Source organism: Sapajus apella, unplaced genomic scaffold, assembly GCF_009761245.1.
Source record: "Sapajus apella isolate SASKATOON/1434 unplaced genomic scaffold, GSC_monkey_1.0 scaffold10, whole genome shotgun sequence".
NCBI lineage: Eukaryota > Metazoa > Chordata > Mammalia > Primates > Cebidae > Sapajus > Sapajus apella.
The window spans coordinates 20,293,823-20,303,435 of NW_022436950.1; the positions used below are offsets into that span (position 1 = coordinate 20,293,823).

Sequence of the window (9,613 nt, forward strand, 5' to 3'; positions counted from 1 at the left end):
TGGCTTCAGGCTTCAGAAAAGAGATCTGCTTTCAGTTCAAATTACTACTAATAATCATAGTGTATAATGGGTAAACCTAGGGTTCTAGAAGGACTCTTTTTTATTTTTATTTATTTATTTTTTGAGACAGGGTCTCGTTCTGTCACCCAGGCTGGAATGCCATGGCATGATCTTGGCTCACTGTAACCTCTGCCTCCCAGGTTCAAATGATTCTCATACCTCAGCCTCAGGAGCAGCTAGGACTACAGGCGCCCACCACCACACCTAGCTAACTTTTGTATTTTTAGTAGAAATGAGGTTTTACCATGTTGGCCAGGCTGGTCTCGAGCTCCTGATCTCAAGTGATCCGCCTGCCTGAGCCTCCCAAAGTGCTGGGATTACAGGCGTGAGCCATTGTGCCTGGCCTGGAAACACATTTTGTATCTGATTCTCACAGCAGCAGTATTTAAAAATTCCCATCTGTCCCTTTCTATCAGAGGTAACTAAAAAAATTGAAAGTAAAACTAAAATATAGTTCCCATTTGGTCACTTATTGCATGCTAAAGGGTAAGCCAAGAAACGTGTGTGCACTATCGCCCTTTATTCTCTCAGCCATCCCATGAGGTTCATCATTTCATGAGCGAGAAAACAGGCTCAGCAAATTTAATTGTCTCTCATGGCCACAGAGCTAGCAAGAACAAGGATTCAAGCCATAGGGTGGGCAGAAGGCAAACTCCTGTACCCCAGTCTGTATCTCGACCCCCTCCACTGGCCCTCTGCACTGTGGTACCATGCATTTTGGGGAAAGGAAAAATTCTAATCACACTTTTGTTTCTGGGATGGGCCAATCAGAGTGCCCCAAGTGTCAACTCACCCCATCCTTTCACTCTGCAGGACTGTTCTGGAAGGATGACATCACTCAAAATGTGAGGACCCAGCAGACAGAGCACACGCCCTGGCTCCATGCCCCAGAGGCCTGTCCGAGGAGCAGGTAAGCAGCCTTTTTCCACCAAAGCCACCAAGGTGAGGTGTGTTGGGCCTATGGCTGCTGCACTGCACCTCCCGGTAGACAGAGAAGCTGGGAAGTGCATATCAGGATTGTAGGTAGAAGCTGTCGGGAGCTCAGGGAATGAAACAATAGGAGCGCCCATCTGATTTCCACCGGAAGGAATCCATGATCCATTAGTGATGTCTGCACAGGGCAGGGGCTGGAAAGTACAGTTCCTGTTTGTTATCCCTGCTTAATCTTTGTCTTCTAGGGGCAAGCACAAGGAGAATCTTTGACTCCTGTTCCCTAAGGTGAGGTTCCCTCAGAGATTTTGAAATCCTTCACTTGGCCCCCTTCTCTTTTTCTTTGGACCTGTTCACCATTTTCTCCTCACTATTAGCTCCTAGCTTTCCTTCCATTAGAGCCCCATGACCAGGGTGAGCAGGGAGCAACGCTTTAACTCTGAAGGGGTTTCGGAGGTCCTGAACCAAGAGGTGACCAGCCACACTAAGGCACTGCTGCAAGTAAGGGCCTGGCCTAGTTCAGGAAGACTGAGCCCAGCAAGGGCTATTTCAAGAGGGAGGCAGCGTGATGGAGGGGATAGACACTGGCAGTGTGAGTATTGATAGGGCTTCACCGAGGGCTTCCAGAAGATTCTCTTGGAGAATCTCTGGAAGCATGGGACTAACGGATGGGAAGAAACACAGCTTTCCACCCAGACAGACCCAGGCCAGTCCTGGCTCTGCTGCTTCCCAGTCATGACCGTACTGAAGCCCTACAAGCCCTCCTTCCACATCACTGGAATGGTCATAATGGCTACCTTCCCTGGCTGCCGTGAGGATTAAAGGCAATGTATGATAAAGGTGGGTCAGCAGCTCTGGATGGAAGGAAAATTCTTCATTTCCCCACTGGAGGGTGTCCTCGCTTTCTCTGTCTCTCATAGTCTCCCTTTCATAGATTGCAGCAACTCAGGATGCAGGGACTGGGGCTTCCAGTGGCTTCCTCTTATATCATTCATAGGCACAGAAGTTGAAGGGTCTGCAGAAATCTGCTTCTGAGGTTGTGCAACGTTTAAAAAAAAGCATATGGGATCTTTGTGGGCTGGTCATGGTGGTTCATATGCCTGTAATCCCAGCACTTTGGGAGGCCAAGGTGGGAGGATCACTCAGGGCCAGGAGTTTGAGACCAGCCTGGGCAACATAACAAGATGCCTGCTCTATAAAATTTAAAAGTGTGGTGGTACGTGCCTATAGTCACAGCTACTCAGAAGGCTGAGGCAAGAAGATTAGCCTGAGCTCAGGAGTTCAAGGTTATAGTGAGCTGTGATCGCACCACTGCGCTCCAGCCTGGGTGACAGAGTAAGACCCTGTCTCAAAAAACAAAAAAACAAAACCCATCCAAACAAAATATTTGGGCTCTCTGTTTTTCTGAGAATCCCAAGTGTGCCATGACCGAAATCCCAACCTCACCCACCCTTACATATACATACACTGTATACATTGTGTGTGTGTGTGTGTGTGTGTGTGTGTGTATGGGGGGGCACTTCTCTCCTTGAGTGAGAGAGGAGGGCCCAGAGCCTCTTACCTCAGCCCCCTCAACCCCCTTGCTCATTTCTGTGGCATTGACTAAGTCACCTGGACAAGGCTCTCAGGCATTTCCTTGGGACCACTGAGCCCTTTGTAGCTCAAACAGAAAACTACCCATCTTGTACCTCCAGCCACGTTTATAGATGAGAACTCAGGTCCAGCCTGGGCAAGTGTGGAGCGAGGACTAGCCCCTGTCTCCTGACTGCCAGCCTTCCCCATGAACAGTACCTACCCTTCCTCTCAGCGACCCCCATAGAGGTTGGATTGTTTCACACACCTTAGGCTAAGGAGGTCCTAAAGAGGGGACATTTAAACGTAGACCCAAATGACAAAGAGGCAGCCAGGGGGAGATCTGGAGGAAGAGTCCCCAAGGCAAAGAGGTTTTCAAATACATCTGCTGTTAGAGGAGATTCAGGGGCATGCTGGGGGAACAGACACGTAGGGCTGCTGCCCCACTGGGGTCGCAGGGTGTCCCTTATGCTGTGCTGAGGCACAGGATCTGAGAAGTAAAGAGACAGTACACAGAAGGACTGGAACAGACAGTTGGGCTCGAGGGGCCATGCCACCAATGAGTGGACACAGGCGAGGCCCCGAACGTCCAGAAGCGTCTGTATTTATTGGGTACAGGGCAGGGGGAAGGGTCGTGAGTGAGGTCATCTACAGGCTTAGTGATAGGGCGTACATAGTCATGTGAGTAGCAAGCAAGGGGGCCACCCCATTAGGCCACCTAGTCAGAGAGGTGGGCTGTGCACAGTAGAGGGCCATGCCGGGCACAGTAGTAGAGGGTTGTGTACAAAATGGGGTCCACCCCCATTAGGTCACCTAGGCTAGGAGGTGGACTGTGTGCAACAGGTGTCATGCACAACACTTCTTACTGGGGGCTGAAGACTTCAAAGGATTCTTTTAGAAAGATACTGTAAACCAATGCAGTGGGAGCTGACAGACTTGTGCTCTTTTCTAAGGTATTTATGGGAGGATGATTTGAGCTAGTACAGAAGCGAGAAATGCTGACAGGGTGTACAGCCACCGTGACCTGGTCATACCAGAGGGGTTCTTCTCCCTCGGTTATTTGCGGAATCTCAGGCCTGAGGCCTACTTTTCACAGGAACTGGATGCGAGGTACTACAACTCCTTTTTCAGGAAGAGAGGCTCTTTCTCCAAGCCTGCCATACAGCGTATGCCCTTTCAGGCAGGGACGCCACCGCCTGAGTCTTTGGTTCTTGTCCTGGTCTGGCTGTTTTCCCACGTACTGCTTTTGCTTTCTGACTGCTCTAGGCATTCCTCCTACTACAAACTACTATACGGTTATATAGAAGGACTATATAAATCAGCATTGAATGTGTCGGTACAGCTCCGACTATAATACCTATATGATTATATAGAAAGGTTATATGGAACTAAGTATGCTAGATATAAGTTCTAAGTATGATTATATAAGCTAGATATATGTAAGCAGTAAGTCATACTTCAGGCACTAATTCTATACACTAATATATGATTATATAAAAGGGATTATAAAAAGGAAATCACTGAGTAATAACACTATAAACTAAGATATTCTTCAGGCACTAATTGTGCCTGGGGTTTGCACAGCTCTCCTTCCTCGGTGCCCATGTGGGGGTTACCCACACAGACACAGGCCTGTGATAGCAGATGAGCTTGGAGAACAGGTCCAGGGCTACTTGGGGCTTGTAGTCCATAGACAGGGGGTCGGGTGTGAGTCAGTGTAGTGGGAAGGCATTGGAGGATTTTTAAGAAAGAGAGTAGGGCAATGTGATAAGTGTTTTATAAAGACACATGGATGCTGTTAGAAAATGGATTTTGAAGTGGGCAAGAGTGGAAACAGGCAGGCCTGTCTGGGGCTACCGGGTTGCCCAGGTGGGATCCTGGGCACCTGGGACTAAGATCGTGGCGGTGGATCTGGGAAACTTCTAGATGGGCTCCATCAGGGCAACCTGCACCTCAGAGGTGCTCCAGCCCCTCACCCCTTCAAGGAAACTGGTGGTCCCGCCCCCCATCACCATGGCAGCTGGGCTCCTTAGCTTGGATTGGCTGCTGGGCCACATCATTAGTCCTGTGACTGATCCCATGATGCGGTCTGGTTGCCATGGTTCTCTCAAGTGTGCAAACAAGGAGCTGCTATGCCTCAGGCTCAGGGAACCTGAGCAGCCCCTAACGTGTGTCAAGGAAAATCCTGGGAAGGAGATGGGATTAGAGATGGGGGACAAGCAAAGGGCCTTGAGACTGCTATTGACACTGGTTCTGCACTTGGCGGGGGAGGGGAGGGGAGGGAGTGGCAACCACTGTATTCATTGCATTGACTGAAAATCCCTTGTTTCTTCCCATTTTAAGATGTCTTTGAGCCATTTCCTACTCTGAGTCACAACCTCATAGCTGATTAAGGCCACATGGAACGCTTCCCATTCCTTACACTTTCCCTGATGCTCTCAGGAAGAACAATTTCAGGCTGAACCAAATGTGGATTATTAAAGTCAATTTTCAAGAAAACTCAGTAGATTTGTCTGGAGGTAGGATGACGGGGCAGGGGACCAAGCCAGAGCCTCCCAGGTGAGAGGTAGGAGAGGTGGGAGCCAAAGGCAGGGAAGCCTGGGCAGTGGATGCAGAGAGCCACTCCCTAGTTGTCCGAAGGCTTCATTTCACATGCCTTTTTCCTTCCATTGGCAATTTCTAAAGCAAGTGAAAGGGAAGGTGGCAAGGCAGCATCCCCACACAGCCTTTAGATGCGCCTTACTGGTCTTCCTTCCACTGATAGAAAGAAATCCCTCCCTCTAGACCCCAGGTCAAGCAGGCTGGGGACCCTGCGCTGCCTTCAGAGGTCCACAGTACCCTTTTAGCATTAGGGTCCCCTACAGGGCAGTCATACCAGCCCCACCCCAAAAATCCACAAAGACTTCCACAGCCAAAGGCTATGCATATTTAATTTTTTGGTACCTATGATCAATTTTCACCTGGGAAAGGGGAGTCTAGCCACCAGGGTTCAACCCAACCAAACTCCAACAGGTCCCATGCCTCGAGTTTTGTTTCTCAAAGCATCTGCACACTCAGCTCATTGTTTTGTTTTGTTTTGTTAATTTTCAGTGCTCACTGGGTAGACAGCTCATTGGTTCCTCATAAGTGGGAGCACAGGGGAAAGTATCAAGCCCCTCCCCACCATGAAATACAGAGAAATTACGAGAGTCCTTTAGTATACAGGCTCAATGATGCCGCCAGTTTATGTCCTCTCCCCTGCCACTTTGTAAGGACATCAATAAATATAATGCTCAACTAGTGATATTTATTTATACCTATTTTTATTAGCTAGGTTGACTCTTACCACCACCCACCCTACTTTTCCCCATCAAACATTTTACTTTCTTTTATTCAACCCACATTTGTAAAGATTTGTGCTTCACTGTGCCTGGCCTCTGCAATACACAGTTCCTGCCTCAACTGAAGACTAGGGCAATTGAAGGCAATTGAAGACTAGGCAGGGAAGTAAGACATACATATGACGTATTTGTGCAATAGATATTGAACACCTGTGCAGCAGACCAGACAGGTGCCCTGCCTCATATCCAATGACCCATCTCTGAGGTTACCTGCAGCAACAAGTAGACGTCTGCATGCTGACAGCTTCCCACCTCAAGCCCTGGAAACACTCTGATTCTCACCCTGTGTGTTTTCTGGAATGTCAGGAGAACGTGCATACCTGTGCACCAGACAGCCCTGAGTGCCTGGGACTTACCACCATCAGGGGCAATCCTCAACACGTTAAAGGCTGAGTTAGCCAGGCACGGTGATCCACACCTGTAATCCCAGCTCTTTGGGAGGCCAAAGCAGGTGGATCACCTAAGGTCAGGAGTTCAAGACCAGCCTGACCAACATGGTAAAACCCCATCTCTACTACAGATACAAAAATTAGCCGGGCATGGTGGTGACTGCCTGTAATTACTGCTACTCAGGAGGCTGAGGCACAAGAATCACTTGAACCCAGGAGGCAGAGGATGCAGTGAGCCAAGATTGTGCCATTGCACTCCAGCCTGGGCAACAGATCGAGACTGTCTCAAAAAAAAAAAAAAAAATGCTGAGTTAGTGCATAAATATTCCAGTGTATCCTCCCCTTCATGGGATAAATTTAAGACAGCTTCCACAGGGCTCCTTAGGAGTCCTCAGCAGGGTTGATTCCCAACTGCCCACAGCAACAACCTGCTCACCAACCTTCTGTTCACTGGCTTTTCTCCTTTCCTTCTCTCACTTTCCCTTTCCTTCACTCGTGCTTTCGGGGATGAACTGCCACCTGGACCACCCACACCCAATCTTCATTTCAAGTTTGCTTTTGGGTGATTCCAAACTAAGATGACGTACTGTGTTTTGGACTCTAGGCACTAGGGATACAGCGGTGAACAAGACAAAGTCCTTGCTCCCATGAACTTCCAGCTATTTAATGACCCTTCAACCCACAGGAAAAAGTCCAGGCTTCTTATCTGGTCCATGTGGCCCCGCCAGCCTCTCCTGTCTCATTTAAAGGCATTCTTCTTTCTGTCTGTGTGGGTGCTTCAGTAATTCAGCCCTACTTGTGTTTCTCAAATTGGGCCCCGCTGGTTCACACTACTCAGCCCTTATACACACAGTACTCTCTAAGTACCTACCAACACACCTCATCCCTCATATCCTAAAAATATGAGCTTGATATTCCCTTCTCTATCGTGCCTTCTCTGACCTTCCTATAATTTCTCCCACCTGAGTTCATCACCCTCTTCTCTGTGCAAAATCAATGTTTAACTTTATACCTTTTAAGTAGGACTGCTTCTCCTTGGGATCACTGTATATGACTGACTCATCTCTGTGTCTTGGGTACCTAGCATAGTACCTAGGTGTGGGCTGGAGACCCCATGGGAGACCCCGAAAGTGCTGAGGCAAGGGTCTGAAGCCTCAGCCTCTTCCCATGTGAATACAGAATTAGAAAAGAATTAGAGATATAGTTAGATAGTTATTCCTATATATAATCATGAATAATCACAGTTATTCATATGTAATCACAGAGATATACTCAATATAATCTTTTAATCTTACTAATGATTATTGGGTTATGAAGCGTGGAACTGAGGTGACATTGTGAACTAAGTGATTCTAAGGCAAAATGCTCTAAGCCGTCTGTCACACCCGGATTGGCTTAGCTTGGATTGGCTGCTGGGCCACATCATCAGTCCTGTGACAGGACTGTGCAGCAGCGCCAGCGCTGGGAAAGCGCCCGCTGTTTAGCCAGCTAGGGAAGGAGACGTCCAAAATGTCCGAGACGCCTCCTTCCTTGGGAGAATTAGGAGAAAACTCTGCTCCTCCAAGTTCTTGTGGTGGGCCTGACGGTTGTCAGGGAGGCCCGCAGACATCAGGGGCTTAACTGTCTCTATGTGAGGCTGCGCTTCAGTGGTCACATCACGTTCCATGTCTACTTTCATGTTCCGCTTCTGCACCTGGTCCCTGCCTTCCTTAAAAGACAAAATCAGTAGTAGTAACATAAATCCTAATGTCTTTGTTCTTTCTTGACAAGTATGAAAAAGTGCTGACGCATTAGGTTTTCTCCTCCCCTCGGCTTCTTGAAAGATCTGGGCCCCTGTCTCCAAGACACGTGATTTACCTGACCTTATCACTGACCCCCATTACCTCATCCTACCTACCCTGCTCCCTGCTTTGTACTCAGTAAAAGTCAGAGTCTCCAGGCACTCGGGGCCACTGCCGGACTCCGCACTTTGGCTGGCAGTGGACCCCCGGGCCCAAACTCTGTTTTCTCTTTCTTGGTGTCTTGTGTCTTTTATTTCCATAGTTTCTTATCTCCACACGTGTAGAGAGGGGCTCACAGGACCCTGTAGGGCTGTACCCTACACCTAGGTACAGCACAGGCTCTCAACACATATTTATTGAGTGGAGTTAAATAAATATAGTAGAGAAAAGGAGCTACAGCTAGAAGGCTGTACTGCTCCATCCGTGAAATTGGTATTGAGTTCTGTCCTACAGTGGACCTCTCCACTCTGACAGCCTGTGACCCTTGATTGTACATGTGACTGGGTGATATAGAAAGGCCCCAGCAAGGAAGAAACTTGAGGTCTGGGATGGATTTCAGTAGGAAGTGCTGAAGTATGGACAATAGCATAGAAGATGAAGAAGTTGGAAAGCAGGAAGTTTTGTGGGTGAACGAGTCATTCTGGAACTGCTGGAGGTAAGTCTGGAAACGTAGGTTTAGGCTTCATGACGGAGGGCCAGGCTTTATCATCTAGATCTTATTTTTAAGAGGCCAGGGGGAGCACTGACATTTTGTAGTCAAAGAAATAGCATATTTGAAGGATGAATGTGAGAGTAGAGAGAGAGAGGAAATACATGAAAAGGAGGTAGCCAATTAGAACAGTGGTACTATGGCTTATGTGTGCCCTAAGGGGCTGAAATTGGGCAGAGATAGAGCAAATGGAAAGGAGACACCTTTGAGAGTTGTGCTGAAGAGTGAGTGGAGAGGCCTTGGCAACTGTTTGGGTTTCAGTGAAGAGATAAAGAGAGAAGCCACCTAAATTTAGAGAACTATCGCCTGGGAAAATAATCATGCTACTTACAGAAAAAGGAGTGACTGGAGAAGGAAGGATTTAAGAAAGAAATCTGCTTGACTCCTAAGAATTAAAGCCAGAGTCTGGCACAGTGGCTCACGCCAGTAATCCCAGTGACTCAGGAGACCAAGACAGGAGGATTGCCTGAGGCCAGGCGTTCAAGACCAGCCTAGACAATATGGTAAGACATATATATATATATATGAATGTTTTAGTAGCCAGGTGTGGTAACTCATGCCTGTAGTCCCAGCTACTTGGGAGACTAAGGTTCCCTCAAGCCCAGGAGTTTGAGGTTACAGTGAGCTATGATCATGCTACTACACTCCAGCATGGGTGACAGAGCAGAACCCTGCTTCTAGAAAAAAGAAAGGAAGAAAGAAAGAGAGAGAGAGGGGAAGGGAAGGGAAGGGAAGGGAAGGGAAGGGAGGGAAGGGGAGGGGAGGGGAGGGGAGGGGAGGGGAGGGGAGGGG

The 9,613-nt window shown here is 48.3% G+C and overlaps 1 long non-coding RNA gene across 1 annotated transcript; it reads left to right on the forward strand.

Moving 5' to 3' along the window:
- Positions 1–877: 877 nt before the first annotated feature.
- On the forward strand, positions 878–1,475 carry LOC116551512. Its single transcript, XR_004268979.1, has 3 exons — positions 878–970; positions 1,239–1,278; positions 1,375–1,475. It is a non-coding gene; the product is annotated as an uncharacterized LOC116551512 (long non-coding RNA).
- Positions 1,476–9,613: the final 8,138 nt, after the last annotated feature.